This window comes from Hypanus sabinus, chromosome 6 (assembly GCF_030144855.1).
Source record: "Hypanus sabinus isolate sHypSab1 chromosome 6, sHypSab1.hap1, whole genome shotgun sequence".
NCBI lineage: Eukaryota > Metazoa > Chordata > Chondrichthyes > Myliobatiformes > Dasyatidae > Hypanus > Hypanus sabinus.
Genome location: NC_082711.1, coordinates 179,697,355 through 179,721,305, shown reverse-complemented (window position 1 = coordinate 179,721,305; position 23,951 = coordinate 179,697,355). Strand labels below are relative to the sequence as shown.

At 52.0% G+C, this 23,951-nt stretch overlaps 1 protein-coding gene across 2 annotated transcripts in view; it reads right to left on the bottom strand.

The window, feature by feature from the left end:
* Positions 1-23,951, bottom strand: part of crk (v-crk avian sarcoma virus CT10 oncogene homolog) — a 152,565-nt gene that overhangs the window by 128,022 nt on the left and 592 nt on the right. The window contains exons 2-3 of one of the 2 annotated variants that reach the window (XR_009512887.1): positions 10,276-12,926; positions 9,807-10,149 (exon numbers count right to left, since the gene is read on the bottom strand). The gene's annotated coding sequence lies outside the window, so the exon portion shown is untranslated. Of the gene's footprint in view, positions 1-9,806; positions 10,150-10,275; positions 12,927-23,951 lie in introns of those variants that run through there. The other variant, XR_009512888.1, reaches the window with a different exon arrangement.

Genomic DNA, 23,951 nt, shown 5'->3' with positions numbered 1-23,951 from the left:
TACTCCCCTCTAATCTCCCCCCCACAGTGATCTCCCCTCCACGATTCCCTTCCCATTTGATTCTCCCCTCTAATCTCCCATCCGCGATTCCCTTGCCATTTGATTCTCCCCACTAATCTCCCACCCGCGATTCCCTTGCCATTTGATTCTCCCCTCTAATCTCCCCTCCGCGATTCCCTTGCCATTTGATTCTCCCCTCTAATCTCCCCCCCACAGCGATCTCCCCTCCGCGATTCCCTTGACATTTGATTCTCCCCTCTAATCTCCCCCCAGCGATTCCCTTGCCATTTGATTCTCCCCTCTAATCTCCCCCCCACAGCGATCTCCCCTCCGCGATTCCCTTGACATTTGATTCTCCCCTCTAATCTCCCACCCGCAATTCCCTTGCCATTTGATTCTCCCCTCTAATCTCCCCTCCGCGATTCCCTTGCCATTTGATTCTCCCCTCTAATCTCCCCCCCACAGCGATCTCCCCTCCGCGATTCCCTTGACATTTGATTCTCCCCTCTAATCTCCCCCCAGCGATTCCCTTGCCATTTGATTCTCCCTTCTAATCTCCCCCGCGATTCCCTTGCCATTTGATTCTCCCCTCTAATCTCCCCCGCAATTCCCTTGACATTTGATTCTCCCCTCTAATCTCCCCCGCGATTCCCTTGCCATTTGATTCTCCGCTTTAAACTCCCCCCCAGATTCCCTTGCCATTTGATTCTCCCCTCTAATCTCCCCTCCGCGATTATCTTGCCATTTGATTCTACCCTCTAATCTCCCCCCCCGGCAGTGATCTCTCCCTCCCCGATTCCCTTGCCATTTGATTCTCCCCTCTAATCTCCCATCCGCGATTCCCTTGCCATTTGATTCTCCCCACTAATCTCCCACCCGCGATTCCCTTGCCATTTGATTCTCCCCTCTAATCTCCCCTCCGCGATTCCCTTGCCATTTGATTCTCCCCTCTAATCTCCCCCCGCAGTGATCTCCCCTCCGTGATTCCCTTCCCATTTGATTCTCCCCTCTAATCTCCCCCTCACAGTGATCTCCCCCCAGATTCCCTTGCCATTTGATTCTCCCCTCTAATCTCCCCCCGCAGTGATCTCCCCTCCGTGATTCCCTTCCCATTTGATTCTGCCCTCTAATCTCCCCCCCGCAGTGATCTCTCCCTCCGCAATTCCCTTGCCATTTGATTCTCCCCTCTAATCTCCCCCCCACGATTCCCTTGCCATTTCATTCTCCCCTCTAATCTCCCCCCCACAGTGATCTCCCCCTAGATTTTCTTGCCATTTGATTCTACCATCTAATCTCCCCCCAGCAATTCCCTTGCCATTTGATTCTACCATCTAATCTCCCTCCGCGATTCCCTTGCCATTTGATTCTCCCCTCTAATCTCCCCCCCACGATTCCCTTGCCATTTCATTCTCCCCTCTAATCTCCCCCCCACAGTGATCTCCCCCTAGATTTTCTTGCCATTTGATTCTACCATCTAATCTCCCCCCAGCAATTCCCTTGCCATTTGATTCTACCATCTAATCTCCCCCCAGCGATTCCCTTCCCATTTGATTCTGCCCTCTAATCTCCCCCCCACGATTCCCTTGCCATTTGATTCTCCCCTCTAATCTCCCCCCAGCGATTCCCTTGCCATTTGATTCTCCCCTCTAATCTCCCCCCCACAGCGATCTCCCCTCCGCGATTCCCTTGACATTTGATTCTCCCCTCTAATCTCCCACCCGCGATTCCCTTGCCATTTGATTCTCCCCTCTAATCTCCCCTCCGCGATTCCCTTGCCATTTGATTCTCCCCTCTAATCTCCCCCCAGCGATTCCCTTGCCATTTGATTCTCCCCTCTAATCTCCCCCGCGATTCCCTTGCCATTTGATTCTCCCCTCTAATCTCCCCCGCGATTCCCTTGCCATTTGATTCTCCGCTTTAAACTCCCCCCCAGATTCCCTTGCCATTTGATTCTCCCCTCTAATCTCCCCTCCGCGATTATCTTGCCATTTGATTCTACCCTCTAATCTCCCCCCCCGCAGTGATCTCTCCCTCCCCGATTCCCTTGCCATTTGATTCTCCCCTCTAATCTCCCATCCGCGATTCCCTTGCCATTTGATTCTCCCCACTAATCTCCCACCCGCGATTCCCTTGCCATTTGATTCTCCCCTCTAATCTCCCCTCCGCGATTCCCTTGCCATTTGATTCTCCCCTCTAATCTCCCCCCGCAGTGATCTCCCCTCCGTGATTCCCTTCCCATTTGATTCTCCCCTCTAATCTCCCCCTCACAGTGATCTCCCCCCAGATTCCCTTGCCATTTGATTCTCCCCTCTAATCTCCCCCCGCAGTGATCTCCCCTCCGTGATTCCCTTCCCATTTGATTCTGCCCTCTAATCTCCCCCCCGCAGTGATCTCTCCCTCCGCAATTCCCTTGCCATTTGATTCTCCCCTCTAATCTCCCCCCCACGATTCCCTTGCCATTTCATTCTCCCCTCTAATCTCCCCCCCACAGTGATCTCCCCCTAGATTTTCTTGCCATTTGATTCTACCATCTAATCTCCCCCCAGCAATTCCCTTGCCATTTGATTCTACCATCTAATCTCCCCCCAGCGATTCCCTTCCCATTTGATTCTGGCCTCTAATCTCCCCCCCACGATTCCCTTGCCATTTGATTCTCCCCACTAATCTCCCCCCCACAGTGATCTCCCCTCCACGATTCCCTTGACATTTCATTCTCCCCTCTAATCTCCCCCTCACAGTGATCTCCCCCCAGATTCCCTTGCCATTTGATTCTCCCCTCTAATCTCCCCCCGCAGTGATCTCCCCTCCGTGATTCCCTTCCCATTTGATTCTGCCCTCTAATCTCCCCCCCGCAGTGATCTCTCCCTCCGCGATTCCCTTGCCATTTGATTCTCCCCTCTAATCTCCCCCCCACGATTCCCTTGCCATTTCATTCTCCCCTCTAATCTCCCCCCCACAGTGATCTCCCCCTAGATTTTCTTGCCATTTGATTCTACCATCTAATCTCCCCCCAGCAATTCCCTTGCCATTTGATTCTACCATCTAATCTCCCCCCAGCGATTCCCTTCCCATTTGATTCTGGCCTCTAATCTCCCCCCCACGATTCCCTTGCCATTTGATTCTCCCCTCAAATCTCCCCCCGCAGTGATCTCCCCCCCGATTCCCTTGCCATTTGATTCTCCCCACTAATCTCCCCCCCACAGTGATCTCCCCTCCACGATTCCCTTGACATTTCATTCTCCCCTCTAATCTCCCCTCCGCGATTCCCTTGCCATTTGATTCTACCCTCTAATCTCCCCCCCGCAGTGATCTCTCCCTCCGCGATTCCCTTGCCATTTGATTCTCCCCTCTAATCTCCCCCCCGCAGTGATCTCTCCCCTCCACGATTCCCTTGACATTTCATTCTCCCCTCTAATCTCCCCTCCGCGATTCCCTTGCCATTTGATTCTCCCCTCTAATCTCCCCCCCGCAGTGATCTCTCCCCTCCACGATTCCCTTGACATTTCATTCTCCCCTCTAATCTCCCCCGCGATTCCCTTGCCATTTGATTCTCCGCTTTAAACTCCCCCCCAGATTCCCTTGCCATTTGATTCTCCCCTCTAATTCCCCCCCACAGTGATCTCCCCCCGCGATTCCCTTGCCATTTGATTCTCCCCACTAATCTCCCACCCGCGATTCCCTTGACATTTGATTCTCCCCTCTAATCTCCCCCCAGTGATTCCCTTGCCATTTGATTCTCCCCTCTAATCTCCCCTCCGCGATTCCCTTGCCATTTGATTCTCCCCTCTAATCTCCCCTCCGCGATTCCCTTCCCATTTGATTCTCCCCTCTAATCTCCCCCCGCAGTGATCTCCCACCCGCGATTCCCTTGCCATTTGATTCTCCCCTCTAATCTCCCCTCCGCGATTCCCTTCCCATTTGATTCTCCCCTCTAATCTCCCCCCGCAATGATCTCCCACCCGCGATTCCCTTGCCATTTGATTCTCCCCTCTAATCTCCCCTCCGCGATTCCCTTGCCATTTGATTCTCCCCTCTAATCTCCCCCCCACAGTGATCTCCCCTCCGCGATTCCCTTCCCATTTGATTCTACCCTCTAATCTCCCCCCCACAGTGATCTCCCCTCCGCGATTCCCTTGCCATTTGATTCTCCGCTTTAAACTCCCCCCCAGATTCCCTTGCCATTTGATTCTCCCCTCTAAACTCCCCCCAGCGATTCCCTTGCCATTTGATTCTCCCCTCTAATCTCCCCCCCCACAGTGATCTCCCCCTAGATTTTCTTGCTATTTGATTCTCCCCTCTAATCTCCCCCCAGCGATTCCCTTTCCATTTGATTCTCCCCTCTAATCTCCCCTCCGCGATTCCCTTGCCATTTGATTCTCCCCTCTAATCTCCCCTCCGCGATTCCCTTGCCATTTGATTCTCCCCTCTAATCTCCCCCCCCGCGATTCCCTTGCCATTTGATTCTCCCCTCTAATCTACCCCCCGCAATTCCCTTGCCTGTTGATTCTCCCCTCTAATCTCCCCCCCGCAGTGATCTCTCCCCCCGATTCCCTTGCCAATTCATTCTCCCCTCTAATCTCCCCCCCACAGTGATCTCTCCCCCGCGATTCCCTTGCCATTTGATTCTCCCCTCTAATCTCCCCCCCACAGTGATCTCCCCTCCGCGATTCCCTTCCCATTTGATTCTACCCTCTAATCTCCCCCCCGCAGTGATCTCTCCCTCCGCGATTCCCTTCCCATTTGATTCTACCCTCTAATCTCCCCCCCGCAGTGATCTCTCCCTCCGCGATTCCCTTGCCATTTGATACTCCCCTCTAATCTCCCCCCCGCAGTGATCTCTCCCTCCGCGATTCCATTGCCATTTGATTCTCCCCTCTAATCTCCCCCGCGATTCCCTTGCCATTTGATTCTCCCCTCTAATCTCCCCTCCGCGATTCCCTTGCCATTTGATTCTCCCCTCTAATCTCCCCCCCCGCAGTGATCTCCCCCCCCGATTCCCTTGCCATTTGATTCTCCCCTCTAATCTCCCCCCCGCAGTGATCTCCCCCCCCAATTCCCTTGCCATTTGATTCCCCCCTCTAATCTCCCCCCCATTGTGATCCCTGTAAGTGGCCCAAGGTCGACAACTGGAAAATCAACACCTCCCTCACCAACGAGAAAAATCTGCAGCTGCTGGTTATCCCAGCAACACACACAAAGTGCTGGAGGAACTCAGCCTGTTTGGAGAAAAGGACAGTCGACGTTTCCGGCTGAAACCGTTCAGCAGGACCTCCCTCACCTCCATTCAGGGCCCCGAGCTGCCCTTCCAAATGTGCTATCACCTCAACTGTGAACCTGCTGGGGTCGGCTGTTGTGTCTGGTGCTCCCAATGTGGCCTCCCTTACATTAGTGAGACCCGTCATAAACCGGGGGACACTTCATCAAACACCTCCACACAATCTGCACAAGTGTGACTTCCCAGTGGCCAGACATCCCCATCCCCATTCCCACGTGCCAATCCTTGGCCTCCACTTCAACCATGAAGAGGCCAACCTCAGGGTGGCGGAGCAACACTTTATATTCATTCCGGGTAGCCTCCAACCTGATGGCATGAACATCAATGTCCCCTTCTGGTAGACAAAATTCCCCCCATTCCCCACTCTGACCTTATAATTGTCATCTCTCTATCACTTCCCCTGGGTCCCCTCCTCCTTCCCTTTCTCCTGTGGTCCACTCTCCTCTCCTGCCAGATTCCTTCATCTCTGTCACTTCCCCTGGGTCCCCTCCTCCTTCCCTTTCTCCTGCGGTCCACTCTCCTCTCAATAGACAATAGACAATAGGTGCAGAAGTAGACCATTCGGCCCATCGAGTCTGCACCGCCATTCTGAGATCATGGCTGATCATTCACTATCAATACCCAGTCCCTGCCTTGTCCCCATATCCCTTGATTCCCCTATCCATCAGATATCTATCTAGCTCCTTCTTGAAAGCATCCAGAGAATTGGCCTCCAACGTCTTCCGAGGCAGCGCATTCCACACCTCCACAACTCTCTGGGAGAAGAAGCTCTTCCTCAACTCTGTTTTAAATAACTGACCTCTTATTCTTAATCCATGCCCTCTGGTACTGGACTCTCCCAACATCTGGAACATATTTCCTGCCTCAATCCTATCAAATCCTTTAATTATCTTAAACGTTTCAATCAGATCCCCTCTCAATCTCCTCAATTCCAGTGTGTACAAGCCCAATCTCTCCAATCTCTCTGCGTAAGACAGCCCTGCCATCCCAGGAATCAACCTAGTGAATCTACGCTGCACTTCCTCAATTGCCAGAATGTCCTTCCTTAAACCTGGAGACCAAAACTGTACACAATATTCCAGGTGTGGTCTCACCAGGGCCCTGTACAAATGCAAAAGGACATCCTTGCTCTTGTATTCAATTCCCCTTGTAACAAAGGCCAACATTCCATTTGCCCTCTTCACTGCCTGTTGCACTTGCTCATTCACCTTCATTGACTGGTGAACTAGGACTCCTAGGTCTCTTTGCATTTCTCCCTTACCTAACTCTACACCGTTCAGACAATACTCTGCCCTCTTGTTCCTGCTTCCAAAGTGGATAACTTCACATTTATTCACATTGAATGACATCTGCCAAGTATCTGCCCACTCACTCAGCCTATCCAAGTCTCCCTGTATTCTCCTAACGTCCTCTTCGCATGTCACACTGCCACCCAGTTTAGTATCGTCAGCAAACTTGCTGATATAGTTTTCAATGCCCTCATCTAAATCGTTGACATAAATTGTAAAGAGCTGTGGTCCCAATACCGAGCCCTGTGGTACCCCACTAGTCACCTCCAGCCAGTCTGAGAAACACCCATTCACTGCTACCCTTTGCTTTCTATCTGCCAACCAGTTTTCTATCCATGTTGAAACCCTGCCCCCAATGCCATGAATTCTGATTTTACTCACCAATCTCCTATGTGGCACCTTATCGAATGCCTTCTGAAAATCTAGGTACACAACATCTACTGGCTTACCCTCGTATAACATCCTTGTTACACCCTCAAAAAACTCCAACAGATTAGTCAAGCATGATTTGCCCTTGGTAAATCCATGCTGGCTCGGCCTAATCCTATTTCTGCCATCTAGATGTGCCACTATTTCGTCCTTAATAATGGACTTAAGCATCTTCCCCATGACTGACATTAGGTTAACAGGGCGATAGTTCTCCGTTTTCTCCTTCCCTCCCTTCTTGAAAAGTGGGATAACATTAGCCACTCTCCAATCTTCAGGAACTGATCCTGAATCTAAGGAACATTGGAAAATGATTACCAATACATCCGCAATTTCCTGAGCCACCTCTTTTAGAACCCTCGGATGCAGACCATCTGGACCCGGGGATTTATTAGCCTTCAGTCCTACCAGTCTACTCATCACAGTTTCTTTCCTAATGTCAATCTGTCTCAATTCCTCTGATATCTTATGACCCTGGCTCATCCATACATCTGGGAGATTGCTTGTGTCCTCCCTGGTGAAGACAGATCTAAAGTACGCATTAAATTCTGCTGCCATTTCCCTGTTTCCCATAAGAATTTCTCCCAATTCATTCTTTAAGGGGCCAACATTGTTCTTAACTATCTTCTTTCTCTTCACATAGCTAAAAAAGCTTTTGCTATCCCCTTTTATATTCCTGGCTAGACTGAGCTCATACCTGATTTTTTCTCTCCGTATTGCTTTTTTAGTTAAGATCTGCTGTTCCTTAAAACTTTCCCAATCATCTGTATTCCCACTCATCTTAGCCCTGTCATACTTCTTTTTCTTTAATGCTACACAATCTCTGACTTCCTTTGTCAACCACTGTGGCCCCTTCTCCCTCTTTGAATCCTTCCTTCTCATTGGTATGAACTGCTTTTGCATCTTTTGTATTATCCCCAAGAATATCTGCCACTGCTGATCCACTGTCTTTCCTGCCAGGGCATCCGCCCATTTAACTTTGGCCAGCTCTTCCCTCATGGCTCCGTAGTCTCCTTTATTTAATTGCAACACTGACACCTCTGATCTGCCCCTATCCCTCTCAAATTGTAGATAAAAACTTCTCATGTTATGATCACTACTTCCTAATGGCTCCTTTACTTCAAGATCACTTATCAATTCCTGTTCATTGCACATCACCAAGTCCAAAATAGCCTCGTTCCTGGTTGGCTCAAGCACAAGCTGTTCCAAAAATACATCCCTTCGACACTCCACAAACTCCCTATCCTGGGGTCCAGCACCTACCTGATTCTCCCAGTCCACCTGCATGTTGAAATCTCCCATAACGACTGCATTACCTTTAGCACATGCCAATGTTAACTCCCTAATCAACTTGTACCCAATATCCACGCTACTGTTTGGGGGCCTGTACACAACACCCATTAGGGTCTTTTTACCCTTACTGTTCCTCAGCTCAATCCACACAGACTCTACTTCCCCTGTTCCCAAGTCACCTCTTGCTAAGGACTGAATCTCATTCCTCACCAACAGGGCCACCCCACCCCCTCTTCCCATATTTCTGTCTCTACGATAGCACGTATACCCTGGTACACTCAATTCCCAGGCCTGATCCCCTTGCAGCCATGTCTCCGTTATCCCAACAATATCGTAGTTCCCCATTTTCATCTGAGCTTCAAGCTCATCTGTCTTATTTCTGACACTACGCGCATTCAAGTATAGAATTCTTAGCCCATTCCTTCTCTCTTTGCTTAAAACACTGTCTATTGTACCTAACCCAGCTCCTTGAACTTCCATCGGGCTAATTGCACCCTGAAATTTGATGACCTTCTCAAGATCACCCAAACCTTCTACACATTTAACCCCATGCTCCTTCTGACCAACCCTCTGGATCTGGATCCCTGCCCTCTGCACATCTAGTTTAAACCCCCCCCAAGCAGCACTGGCAAACACTCCTGCAAGAATGTTAGTACAGTTCTCCTGCCAGATTCCTTCATCTCTATCACTTCCCCTGGGTCCCCTCCTCCTTCCCTTTCTCCTGTGGTCCACTCTCCTCTCCTGCCAGATTCCTTCATCTCTGTCACTTCCCCTGGGTCCCCTCCTCCTTCCCTTTCTCCTGTGGTCCACTCTTCTCTCCTGACAGATTCCTTCATCTCTGTCACTTCCCCTGGGTCTCCTCCTCCTTCCCTTTCTCCTGTGGTCCACTCTCCTCTCCTGCCAGATTCCTTCATCTCTGTCACTTCCCCTGGGTCCCCTCCTCCTTCGCTTTCTCCTGTGGTCCACTCTCCTCTCCTGCCAGATTCCTTCATCTCTGTCACTTCCCCTGGGTCCCCTCCTCCTGTGGTCCACTCTCCTCTCCTGCCAGATTCCTTCTTCTCCAGTCCTTGACCTTTCCCACCCACCTGGCTTCACCTCTCGCCTTCTAGCCAGCTCTTTCACCTCCCCCACCTTTTTATTCTGGCATCTACCCCCTTCCTTCTCAGTCCTGAAGAAGGATCTCGGCCTGAAACATCAATTGTGTATGTATTTCCACAGACGCTGCCTAACCTGCTGTTGCTCTAGCATTTTGTGCGTGTTGCTTTGGATTTCCAGCAACTGCTGACTGTCTCATGTTGGTGAAACGTGTCATCAATGACCAACACTGTCCACAGCGTGTTAACTCTGGCCTGACCATTGTGGGAAGTGGGAGGGAACTGGAGCTCCTGGTGGAAACCTGCACGTGTCAGGGAAAACTCCTTTTAGGCAGTGACAGGAATTGAACCAGGGTCTCTGGTAGTCATTCCTCTCCGCCATCAGATTTCTGAATGGACAATGAACCCACAAACATGATCTCAGTATTTTTACCTCTATTTTAGCTCTGCTTAATTGATTCATTTAAAAAGAATGCTTAATTTATAATTTTATTATTATTACAATTTGCAATGTACTGTTGCTGCAAAAAAACAACTTTCACAATTGTCTGTTCGTTATGTGCCGTGTTGTATGACGCGGTCTTTCCATGGCCATGACTGCTCTTGGCAAAGTTTTCTATCGAGGAGGTCTGCCATTGCCTTCTCGGCGGTGTCTTCACAAGACGGGTGACCCCAGCCATTATCAACACCCTTCAGAGATTGTCTGCCTGGCGTCAGTGGACTTGTGATCTGCACCGGCTGCCCCCGTGACCCTGATTGGAGGGGGTGTGACCTGCAGGGAAAGCAGCCCTTTGGTCGCGACATACAGTATCCCCACCCCTTCAACCGGTTCATGACATTAAACCGGATTCCGATTCTGTGATAAACCTCCACACCACCCCCCCCCCTCAATTGTTACCTTTTCTTAACGGTCCACGAGGTTTCCTCCCACATTCCGAAGACGGTAGTTGGTCAGATGGGTGTAATGGGGCAGCGTGGGCTTGTTACCCCGCCTGTCTCTGAATTCAGGTGGTGGGGAGCTGCAAGTGCTGCCGCCTCCCGGTGAAACGACGCCAACACATCATGTTCCTGGATTTCAAATTCAGAATCGCGTTTATCATCACCAGCAAACGTCATAACATTTGTTGTCTTTGCAGCAGCACAATGCAATACAGAATACTGGGGAAAAAGTGAATTGCAGTAAATATACATTATAGTTAAATCAGTCGTGCAAAAATGGAAATTAAAAGTAGTGAGGTAGTGCCCATTCAGGAATCTGATGGCAGAGGAGAAGAAGCTGTTGCTGAATCGTTGGGTGTGGGCCTTCAGGTTCCTGTACCTTCTCCCTGATGGTAGCAACGAGAAAAGGGCATGTCCTGAGTGATAGGGGTCCTTAATAATGGACGTCACCTTTCTGAGGCACTGCTCTTTGAAGATGTCTCGGATGTTCAGGAGGCCAGAGCTCAAGATGGAGCTGAGAAAGTTTACAACTTCCTGCAGCTTTTCCCGATCCTGTGCAGTAGCTCCCCACCTACACCAGACGGTGATGCAGCCTGTTAGAATGCTCTCCACGGTACATCTAAAGAAAATAGACCTGGTAAGGCTGAATGATCAGCTCAGGATGGTGTGTGCTCTGAGGGGAACCTGCAGGTGGTGGTGCTTCTCTTCATCTACTTCATTTGCCCCGCTTGGGGTACTCTTCCACCCCCCCCCCCTTCTGATCTGTAGCTGTGGCAGAACTGATCATTCAGGAGTGGGAGGGTGAAGCTGGTGGTGAGGCTCCTGTACCTCCTGCCCAATGGCAGTAGTGAGAAGACAGCATGGTCTGGAAGGTGGCTGTCTTGTCAGTGAGACCTCTGGTGCTGACTGTGCGGAGTTTGCATGTTCCCCCGTCACCCTGTCACTCTGATATAAGACGGGTGGAATGGAGGGCTGCGGGGAACTGGCTCAGGAGAGGAGTTGAGGTGAGTGTAGATCACCAGTGCAGGTTAATTGGCCTTTGTGTATGTGTGTGGATAGGTGTAAGAGTCTTGGGGAGAGTTGATGGGAAGGTGTGAGTGGTAAAGTGAAATTCATATTGGATTGGTTATGTGGATGTTGACAGTTGGGACGGACGAAGGGCCAAGAGATTTCTTTCTCTGCTGCACCTCCCCATGGCTGTGACCTGCTACGTTAACCCAGCTTCTCTCTCTGCTGATGCTGACTGACCTGCCAGAATTTCCAACATATTCTGGTTTTATTTACATTTCCTGCATAGTATGGATTTTTGATTTTCATTGAGAGCCATGCTTCGATATCTGAGCCAAATGCAAGACCATCAAACATAGAAGCAGAATTGGGCCATTCGACCCATCGAGTCTGCTCCACGGCTGATCCATTTCCCTCTAAAACCCATTCTCCTCCCTTCTCCCTGAAACCTTTGACACTCTGATTAATCAGGGACATATCAGCCTCCACTTTGAATATACCCAATGATTTGGTCTCCACAGCCTTCCATGCAATGAATTCCACAAATTCACCACCCTCATCTCTGTTCTAAAGGGGTGTCCTTCAATTCTGAGGCTGTTCCCAGACTCACCCACAGTAGGAAGCATCCTCTCCACAACCACATTCACTTATCTTTTAATATTTGGTAGTTTTCAATGAGCTCCTCCACCCCCCCCCCACCCATTCTACTGAATTCTAGCGAGGACAGACCCAAAGTTATCAAATGCTCCTCATACATTAACCCTTCCATTCCCAGGATGACTTTTGTGCACCTCCTCTAGATCCTCTCCAAAACCAGCACATCCTTTCTCAGATAGGGGGATCAAAATGCTCCAAACATGGTCTGACCAATGCCTTATAAAGTGTTCACGGAATTAAATTTCAGCAAGATCACTGGCTGGTGTTTCAGTTTTCACTAAATCTTTGTCGACATGAAGGAAGTGGTGGGGGCTGGCTCGTGTGCAGTCAAATCCACAGCCCAGCTGATGGGGTTTCCCCCAAACAACGTACCGGGCTTATTTCCGTTCCCTCACCTCGGTAAACACCACAGGGAACTCAGTGGTCAAAATTAACTTTGGCCATCGAAGGGCAGAGCAGGAGGGGAAGGGTAACTGAAAGTTCAGTAATAAGATACTTGGCTTTGAGAGCCAGTTCCAAAAGCTGAGTGCCCTGTAGCTGAAGACATGGTCATTTGTCGGAGTGATGAGTGGGTTTATCATCACTGATGTGTGGTTTTTGTGGCATTGGTACAGTGCACAACATCATTACAGATTACAAAAAGAATAAATAATAATAACAGATTATTAGGGCAAAACATGAGTTAGTGTTTGTGGATTTATTATCCATTCAGAACTCTGATGGCAGAGCGGGAGAAGCTGATCCTGAAACGCTGAGTTCGGGTCGTCACTCTCCTGTACTCCTCCCTGACGATAACAAATGAGGAGAGGGCGTGTCCCAGACGATCAGGGTCCTTCATGATGGATGCCACCTTCTGACGACGTGGGCCAGTTCTGTGCTGTAATGTTCTGCGTGTCCAGAGCAAATCACACACAGTGCTGGAGTAACTCAGCCATTAGGCAGCGCCTGTGGAAAGGAGCGAGCAGTCGACAGTTCAGGACGAGACTATTCGTCAGCACTGGAAAGGAAGGGGGGAGGAGTCAGACTGAGACGGTGAGGGAGGGTAGGGGAGGAAGGTGGCAGGTGATAAAAGAAACTCGGAGAGAGGGAAAGGGTGAAGTAAAGAGCTGGGAAGTGGGAGAGATAAAGGGCTGGAGAAGGGGGAAGAGCACCAGAGGGAGGTGATGGGCAGGTAAGGACATCAGTTGAGAGAGGGAAATGGGAATGGGGGTGGGGACTCATCACTGTAAGTCTGAGAAATCCATGTTCATGTCATCAGGTTGGAGGCCACCCAAACGGAATATGAGTGTCTGTTCTCCAACCGGCGTGTGGCCACATCGTAGCAGTAGAGGAAGCCATGGACTGAGTGGGAATGGGCAGTCGAATTGAAATGGGTGGCCACCGGGAGATCCTGCTTTTTGTGGGGGACAGAGCGAAGGTGCCTGTGAAGCGGTCTCCCAGTCTAGGTCGGGTCTCACCGACAGACAGGAGGCCACAGTATACGACCCAACAGACTCACAGGTGAAGGACTGTTTGGGGCCCTGGATGGTAGTGAGGGAGGAGGTGTAGGGGCAGGTGTAGCACTCGTTTCACTCGCAAGGATAAGTGCCAGGAGGGAGATCAGTGTGGAGGGCCGAATGGACATCATCAAGTCACATCGGGAGCGATCACTACGGAAAGCGGGAAAGATGTTCTTGGTGGTGGGATCCCGTTGGAGGTGGCGGAAGTTCTGGAGAATTCTGTGCCGGATGTGGAGGCTGGTGGGGTGGAAGGTGAGGACAAGAGGAACCCTATCCCGAGTGGGGTGGCAGGCAGACGGGGTAGGAGCAGTTGTGCGTGAGCAGCATTGATGGTGGAGGAAGGGAAGCCCCTTTCTTTAAGGAAGGAGTTCTGGAGTGAAAGGCTGAGAGCCGATGCAGCGGAGACGGAGGAAATGGAAAATGGGAATGGCATTTTACAGGTGACAGTGTGGGAAGAGGAACAATCCAGGTCACTGTGAAAGTCTGTGGGATTATAAAAGGTAGCAGTAGATAGACTCCAGAGATTGAGAAAGGGGAGGGAGGTGTCAGAAATGGAGCAGGAAAATCTGAGAACAGGGTGGAAGTTGAATGCAAAATTGATGAAATTGACAAGCTCAGCATGGGCTCAGGAAGCAGCAGTAATGCAGTCGTCAATGTCGCGTAGGAAGAGTTAGGGAGCGATGCAGGAGCGTGGACTGTTCCACGTATCTGACAAAGAGGCAGGCGCAGCGGAGACCCACACGAGTGCCCATGGCTACACTTCGGGTTTGAAAGAAGTGGGAGGAGCCGAAGGAGAAATTATTACCCCTGTCTTCTACATGTCTAGATTTCTAAGGTAGATGGACCAGGACACTGCCCTGAGGGACTCCTATACTGATGTCTTGAACATCCACGGAAACCTCTTTGACCTTCACTAATCCTATTTGTCTGAGTAAGGTCCATACCGTAGAAAATAAGACCATGAGACAAAGAAGCAGAATTAGGCCATTCAGCCCACTCCAACTTTCAACATGACTGATTTATTTTGCCCTCTCAACCCCTTTCTCCTGCCTTCTCCCTGTAATCTTTGACACCCTGACTTATCAAGGACAAATTAACCTTCACTTTAAACATACTCAATGATCTGGCCTCCATTGCTGTCTGTGCCAGCAAATTCCACTGTTTCACCAGCCTCTGGCAAAATGAATTCCTCCACATTTTGTTCTAAAGGGATGTCCTTGTATTCTGAGTCCCTATTCTCACACACTGGAGGAAACGTATTCCCCATTGTCCACTCTATCGAGGGCTTTCAGTATTCATTAGGTTCCAATGAGATTCCCCCCCCCACCCCCCTATTCTTCTGAACTCAGTGAGTGCAGGCCCAGAGCCATCAAGTGCCCTCATACATTAACCCTTTCACTCCCTGGATCATTCCTGTAAAGCAGGGCAAAGAGCAATGAAAAGCTCCAGAGGGAGGACTGATAGATTCTGTTGGCTCAAAGCAGGTAGGTGGAGGTAGTATCAGCAGCGTCTCAGTGAGACTGGGGACCTGGGGGATCGGGTCCAACTGCAGAGACAAGTAAGTACACAAGCCCAGAAATAACAGCTCACTGTTGTACTGGCCTGCCCTGAGACGTAACGTTCTCCAAACTTGGACCCTGCGATTAGCACTAATTGGATATCCACTTCAATAATACAGTAACACAAAATCCCGGAGCCTAACAAGCTAAACAGTCACCGCATTACAAAGAGCAACATATAGCTCCTGCAGATTTTCTCATGTCTGTGCCACAAAGAGTGAGCTGCTCAGGAAAAATACAGGGAAGTCTGAACAATTAAATAACTCACATTAAACAACAATTAACCTGTCCAGATGCTCCAAAATCTTCACAGCCTAACGCTCTCTGGTGTCCGCATGGCCCAGAGATCATTACAATAACACCTTATGTTTCGATGCTCTGTTGTCCATGTGCCAAACAAAGCCATGACTGTCTGGCAAGAAGCTTCAGGTGTCAACCACTCTGCTAAAAGAAACTCTGCCTCAAAATGTCTTTGAAAACTTTCTCCTCTCACCTTAAACAACTGCCTTTTTGTTTTCAATTCTTCCACTTCTTCTCAGTCCATTACCCCCACTGGGGCATAAACCAGCTCACCAGAGACCCCTGTCCATCACCCCCACGGGGGCACAGACCAGCTCACCAGAGACCTCAGTCCATCACCCCCACTGGGGCATAAACCAGCTCACCAGAGACCCCTGTCCATCACCCCCACGGGGGCACAGACCAGCTCACCAGAGACCTCAGTCCATCACCCCCCACTGGGGCATAAACCAGCTCACCAGAGACCCCTGTCCATCACCCCCACTGGGGCATAAACCAGCTCACCAGAGACCTCAGTCCATCACCCCCACTGGGGCATAAACCAGCTCATCAGTGACCTCTGTCCATCACCCCCACTGGGGCATAAACCAGCTCACCAGAGACCTCAGTCCATCACCCCCACTGGGGCATAAACCAGCTCACCAGAGACCACTGTCTATCACCCCCCACTGGGGCATAAACCAGCTCACCAGAGACCACTGTCCATCACCCCCCACTGGGGCATAAACCAGCTCATCAGTGACCTCTGTCCATCACCCCCACTGGGGCATAAACCAGCTCACCAGAGACCTCAGTCCATCACCCCCACTGGGGCATAAACCAGCTCACCAGAGACCTCAGTCCATCACCCCCACTGGGGCATAAACCAGCTCACCAGAGACCCCTGTCCATCACCCCCACAGGGGCACAGACCAGCTCACCAGAGACCTCAGTCCATCACCCCCACTGGGGCATAAACCAGCTCATCAGTGACCTCTGTCCATCGCCCCCACTGGGGCATAAACCAGCTCACCAGAGACCTCAGTCCATCACCCCCACTGGGGCATAAACCAGCTCACCAGAGACCACTGTCCATCACCCCCCACTGGGGCATAAACCAGCTCATCAGTGACCTCTGTCCATCACCCCCACTGGGGCATAAACCAGCTCACCAGAGACCTCAGTCCATCACCCCCACTGGGGCATAAACCAGCTCACCAGAGACCACTGTCCATCACCCCCCACTGGGGCATAAACCAGCTCATCAGTGACCTCTGTCCATCACCCCCACTGGGGCATAAACCAGCTCACCAGAGACCTCAGTCCATCACCCCCACTGGGGCATAAACCAGCTCATCAGAGACCTCAGTCCATCACCCACACTGGGGCATAAACCAGCTCACCAGAGACCCCTGTCCATCACCCCCACTGGGGCATAAACCAGCTCACCAGAGACCTCAGTCCATCACCCACACTGGGGCATAAACCAGCTCACCAGAGACCCCTGTCCATCACCCCCACTGGGGCATAAACCAGCTCACCAGAGACCCCTGTCCATCACCCCCATGGGGGCACAGACCAGCTCACCAGAGACCTCAGTCCATCACCCCCATGGGGGCACAGACCAGCTCACCAGAGACCCCTGTCCATCACCCCCACGGGGGCACAGACCAGCTCACCAGAGACCCCTGTCCATCACCCCCACTGGGACATAAACCAGCTCACCAGAGACCCCTGTCCATCACCCCCACTGGGGCATAAACCAGCTCACCAGACACCCCTGTCCATCACCCCCACGGGGGCACAGACCAGCTCACCAGAGACCCCTGTCCATCACCCCCACTGGGGCATAAACCAGCTCACCAGAGACCCCTGTCCATCACCCCCACTGGGGCACAGACCAGCTCACCAGACACCCCTGTCCATCACCCACACTGGGGCATAAACCAGCTCACTAAAGACCTCTGTCCATCGCCCCCATGGGGGCACAGACCAGCTCACCAGAGACCCCTGTCCATCACCCCCACGGGGGCACAGACCAGCTCACCAGAGACCCCTGTCCATCACCCCCACTGGGGCATAAACCAGCTCACTAAAGACCTCTGTCCATCACCCCCACTGGGGCATAAACCAGCTCACTAAAGACCTCAGTCCATCACCCCCACTGGGGCATAAACCAGCTCACCAGAGACCACTGTCCATCACCCCCCACTGGGGCATAAACCAGCTCATCAGTGACCTCTGTCCATCACCCCCACTGGGGCATAAACCAGCTCATCAGTGACCTCTGTCCATCACCCCCACTGGGGCATAAACCAGCTCACCAGAGACCTCAGTCCATCACCCCCACTGGGGCATAAACCAGCTCACCAGAGACCACTGTCCATCACCCCCCACTGGGGCATAAACCAGCTCATCAGTGTCCATCACCCCCACTGGGGCATAAACCAGCTCACCAGAGACCTCAGTCCATCACCCCCACTGGGGCATAAACCAGCTCACCAGAGACCACTGTCCATCACCCCCCACTGGGGCATAAACCAGCTCATCAGTGACCTCTGTCCATCACCCCCACTGGGGCATAAACCAGCTCACCAGAGACCTCAGTCCATCACCCCCACTGGGGCATAAACCAGCTCACCAGAGACCCCTGTCCATCACCCCCACTGGGGCATAAACCAGCTCACCAGAGACCTCAGTCCATCACCCACACTGGGGCATAAACCAGCTCACCAGAGACCCCTGTCCATCACCCCCACTGGGGCATAAACCAGCTCACCAGAGACCCCTGTCCATCACCCCCATGGGGGCACAGACCAGCTCACCAGAGACCTCAGTCCATCACCCCCACGGGGGCACAGACCAGCTCACCAGAGACCCCTGTCCATCACCCCCACTGGGACATAAACCAGCTCACCAGAGACCCCTGTCCATCACCCCCACTGGGGCATAAACCAGCTCACCAGACACCCCTGTCCATCACCCCCACGGGGGCACAGACCAGCTCACCAGAGACCCCTGTCCATCACCCCCACTGGGGCATAAACCAGCTCACCAGAGACCCCTGTCCATCACCCCCACTGGGGCACAGACCAGCTCACCAGACACCCCTGTCCATCACCCACACTGGGGCATAAACCAGCTCACTAAAGACCTCTGTCCATCGCCCCCATGGGGGCACAGACCAGCTCACCAGAGACCCCTGTCCATCACCCCCACGGGGGCACAGACCAGCTCACCAGAGACCCCTGTCCATCACCCCCACTGGGGCATAAACCAGCTCACTAAAGACCTCTGTCCATCGCCCCCACGGGGGCACAGACCAGCTCACTAAAGTCCTCTGTCCATCGCCCCCACGGGGGCATAAACCAGCTCACCAGAGACCCCTGTCCATCACCCCCACGGGGGCACAGACCAGCTCACCAGAGACCCCTGTCCATCACCCCCACGGGGGCACAGACCAGCTCACCAGAGACCCCTGTCCCTCACCCCCATGGGGGCACAGACCAGCTCACCAGAGACCCCTGTCCATCACCCCCACGGGGGCACAGACCAGCTCACCAGAGACCCCTGTCAATCACCCCCACGGGGGCACAGACCAGCTCACCAGAGACCCCTGTCCATCACCCCCACGGGGGCACAGACCAGCTCACCAGAGACCCCTGTCCATCACCCCCACTGGGGCACAGACCAGCTCACTAAAGACCTCTGTCCATCGCCCCCACGGGGGCATAAACCAGCTCACCAGAGACCCCTGTCCATCACCCCCACTGGGGCATAAACCAGCTCACTAAAGACCTCTGTCCATCACCCCCAGGGGGGCATAAACCAGCTCACTAAAGACCTCTGTCCATCACCCCCACGGGGGCATAAACCAGCTCACTAAAGACCTCTGTCCATCACCCCCACGGGGGCATAAACCAGCTCACTAAAGACCCCTGTCCATCACCCCCATGGGGGCACAGACCAGCTCACCAGAGACCCCTGTCCATCACCCTCACGGGGGCACAGACCAGCTCACTAAAGACCCCTGTCCATCACCCCCACGGGGGCACAGACCAGCTCACCAGAGACCCCTGTCCATCACCCTCACGGGGGCATAAACCAGCTCACTAAAGACCCCTGTCCATCACCCCCACGGGGGCACAGACCAGCTCACCAGAGACCCCTGTCCATCACCCCTATGGGGGCATAAACCAGCTCACCAGCGACCCCTGTCCATCACCCCTATGGGGGCATAAACCAGCTCACCAGAGACCCCTGTCCATCACCCCCACGGGGGCACAGACCAGCTCACTAAAGACCTCTGTCCATCGCCCCCACGGGGGCATAAACCAGCTCACCAGAGACCCCTGTCCATCACCCCCACTGGACTCTCTCTCTTTCCCCCCTGTGCATAATATTCCAGACAAACATGGGATCTCAATCAATGAATATTATTAGAAAAAGATGTCTACTGTTACTGATTTCCTGGTTGAAAAATTTTATGAGAACTGACGTACAGAAAATGTAAACACGAGATTGTGAAGATGCTGGAAATCCAGAGCAACACACACAAAATGCTGGAGGAACTCAGCGGGTCAGGCAGCATCTGTGGAGGGAACACCTCCCAAGACACCTCATCCCAATATAAGAAAATATTCCCACATGGTGCTCACACAATAAGCAGCGTTTACTAATAAAATGCATGTCTTTATTGCTGACTTTTCACTGAGGGGGGTAATGTGGGGCTCTGGATCACAAGGGTAGACACAAACGGCACATTCAACTCGAGGCTGCAGCAAAATATGAACGGGAATTGAAAAGGGGAAGATGGGGAAAGGGGGAGATAGGGAATGGGGGAAATGTGAAACATGATGGGAAAGGGGGCAGATGAAAAGGGGAGAGAGAGGGAAAGGGGTAACAATGGAGAAGGGAAAGAGGGGGAAAGTGCAAGATGGGGAAAAGGGGGGATGGAAAAGGGATATGGGGATGGGGAGGTGGGAAAAGGGGGAGATGGGGAAAGGGGAGATGGGGTTGGGCAGATGAAGAAAGGGGTAGATGGAGTTGGGGAGATGAAGAAAGGGGTAGATGGGGAAAAGGGGAGATGGGGTTGTAGAAGATGGGGAAAGGGGGATGGGAAAAGGGAGATGGGGTTGGGGGAGATGGTGAAAGTGGGGGGTGGGGTTGGGGAGATGTGGAAAGGGGAGATGGGGAAAGTGGGGGATGGGGAAAGTGGGGGATGGGGTTGGGGAGATGGGAAAAGGGAGATGGGGTTGGGGAGGGGGTTGGGGGAGATGGGGAAAGTGGGGGGTGGGGTTGGGGAGATCTGGAAAGGGGAGATGGGGTTGGGGAGATGGGGAAAGTGGGGGATGGGGTTGGGGAGATGGGAAAAGGGAGATGGGGTTGGGGAGGAGGTTAGGGAAGATGGGGAAAGTGGGGGGTGGGGTTGGGGAGATGGGGAAAGGGGAGATGGGGTTGGGGAGATGGGGAAAGTGGGGGATGGTTGGGGAGATGGGGAAAGTGGGGGATGGGGTTGGGGAGATGGGAAAAGGGAGATGGGGTTGGGGAGGGGGTTGGGGGAGATGGTGAAAGTGGGGGGTGGGGTTGGGGAGATGTGGAAAGGGGAGATGGGGAAAGTGGGGGATGGGGTTGGGGAGATGGGAAAAGGGAGATGGGGTTGGGGGAGATGGGGAAAGTGGGGGGTGGGGTTGGGGAGATGTGGAAAGGGGAGATGGGGTTGGGGAGATGGGGAAAGTGGGGGATGGGGTTGGGGAGATGGGAAAAGGGAGATGGGGTTGGGGAGGGGTTAGGGGAGATGGGGAAAGTGGGGGGTGGGGTTGGGGAGATGGGGAAAGGGGAGATGGGGTTGGGGAGATGGGGAAAGTGGGGGATGGGTTGGGGAGATGGGGAAAGTGGGGGGTGGGGTTGGGGAGGGGGTTGGGGGAGATGTGGAAAGGGGAGATGGGGAAAGGGATGGTAGATTGAGGAATGTGGGGATTTGAGGAGTGAGGTGGGGGTGGGGGAACAGTAAATATAGGGGAATTTCATAGTTTAGAGGAGGGTTGTGGAGCTTGGGGGCTGGCGTGGAGCAGTGCAGCTCTCAGAGAATCAGCTGCTGTGATTCAGAGCCTCCGTGATGAATGCAGATGTTTGCGAGAGGCTGTTTGTGTCCTGTGGGCTGGCCATGTTACACTGTGTGGGATCACTGCCAAGTAAATCTTGGCTGAATCGGCCTCCCCTTTAATTACACCGACACCACTTCCAACATCTGGAAACGTTTTCACAGCAGTCGAGCTCTCGTGTTCCACCAATCAGCAAGATGGGATGTGGGTGGGGGAGGGGGAGGTGTCTGCATGCCGAGCTCTCCCATGGGAATAGTGCAATGGACATAGTTCCGGATCAAATTCCACTCGCTGTTTCCCAGCTGAATTAGATCCTGATGGATTTGGGAGGCCAAGCCCACTTCCCACCCTACAGTCTTTCACTCCTCCTTTCCCACTCCACTTCATCAAGACGCTCTCAATCCATCGACCCCTCCTCTGCTCCCCAATCCTTTCCCATCCTCCCACTATAACACAGTGCCCGTGATCAGACCTCAGTTCCTGCCGTTGCCTTGACTGTTCTCCCCATGACAGCCTGGGTTTCCTCCCACAGTCCAAAGACGGGTGGGTTAGGGTGAGTGAGGTGCACACCCTACGCTGGTCCAGACGCACTCGCGGGCTGCCCCCAGCACCACCTCAGACTCTGTTGGCCACTGACACATATCACGAATGAGCAAATCTGCAGATGCTGAAAATCCAAACAGCACACTGAAAGTGCTGGAGGAACTCAGCAGGGCAGGCAGCGTCGATGGTAAAAGGTCCAGTCAACGTTTCAGGCCATTAGGACTGCGGAAGGGTCTGGGTCCGAAACGTCGACTGTACTCTCTTCCACAGATGCCGCTTGCTGCCTGGCCACCCGAGTTCCTCCAGCACCGTGTGTGTGTTGACACATTTCACTGTCTGGTTCAATGCAAAGTACCAAATAAAGGCAATCTCTTTCATCATCCTTAATCTTTGGGACATGAAAGGAACCCAACATGGATGCAGGAACAGCTTCTTCCCCTCTGCCATCCGATTTCTGAATGGACATTGAACTCGTGAACACTACCTCACTATATTTGTTGCTCTCTTTCTGCGTGACTTATTGAACTATTTTAAAACATATTCTTTTTTGTAATGTTATAGTTTTTTATTACGCATTGCATTGTACTGCTGCCGCGAAACAACAAATTTCACGACAGCCGCTGGGAGATTAAACCTGATTCTGATTCTGTTCTCCTGGAAATGACACCAAACCATCAGGAATCTCCAATCCATATTCTGTCATCTGCAGCCTCCCATGACTCCACTGAACAGAAAATGGATATGGTGGTTATTGCTGGTAACGTCACAAATCACAAAATCCATTTCCTTAATTATCTTGTAGGAATGCGTAAAATTCCGCTGAAAATAAATCCCCGTTTCCTGTCCCCACATCACTCTAGTACTTAAGGGTCCACGGGAAATTTTTGTTTCTGGATGATGCTGAATTGTTCTGTTAACATTGAGTCCAGATTCAGATTTAGAGTTATTAATCACATGTGCGTTGAACCTTGCAGTGAAGTGTGTTGCTCGGGTGGAGAATGCCTGTGTATAGCATGGGGAGGACACCCTGTCCTTGACAGATGGGGGTCAGGGTCCTTCGAGACACGTCATTATCTTCCACCAGCTCCTCTGCTGAGCTCTCGGTTGGATCACTCTTTGTCTGGGACCTCACCTTGACTCCACTGCCACGGGTGGCCCTACCAGGAGCTACCAGAGCATCACTCTCAGGATCTCCAAAGCCTCTCCAGCACAACCTGGGGCCAGCCCGCGGCGGCCACCATTCCTCCGGCACTAACACAGTGTGCCCATCAGCTTGACTGAAACAGCAGCAATGCAAGCCCATCCTGCCCCCCCCACATAAACAGATACACACACACATATACAGACACAAACACACACACACACATACACACACACACACATACATACACACACACCGATACAGAAACACACACACACACACATATACAGACACACAGACACATACACACACATATACAGACACAAACACACACACACACATACATACACACAGACACACACACATACATACACACATACATACACACACACCGATACAGAAACACACACACACACACACACACACATATACAGACACATACACACACATATACAGACACACAAACACAGACATACACACACACCGATACAGAAACACACAGAGACACACCGATACAGAAACACACACACACACATATACAGACACACAGACACATACACACACATATACAGACACAAACACACACACACAGACACACACACATACACACATACATACACACACACATACATACACACCGATACAGAAACACACACACACATATACATACACACAGACACATACACACAGACATACACACACACCGATACAGAAACACACACACACACACACACACACACATACATACACACACACTGATACAGAAACACACACACACACACACACACATATACAGACACACAAACACAGACATACACACACACCGATACAGAAACACACACACA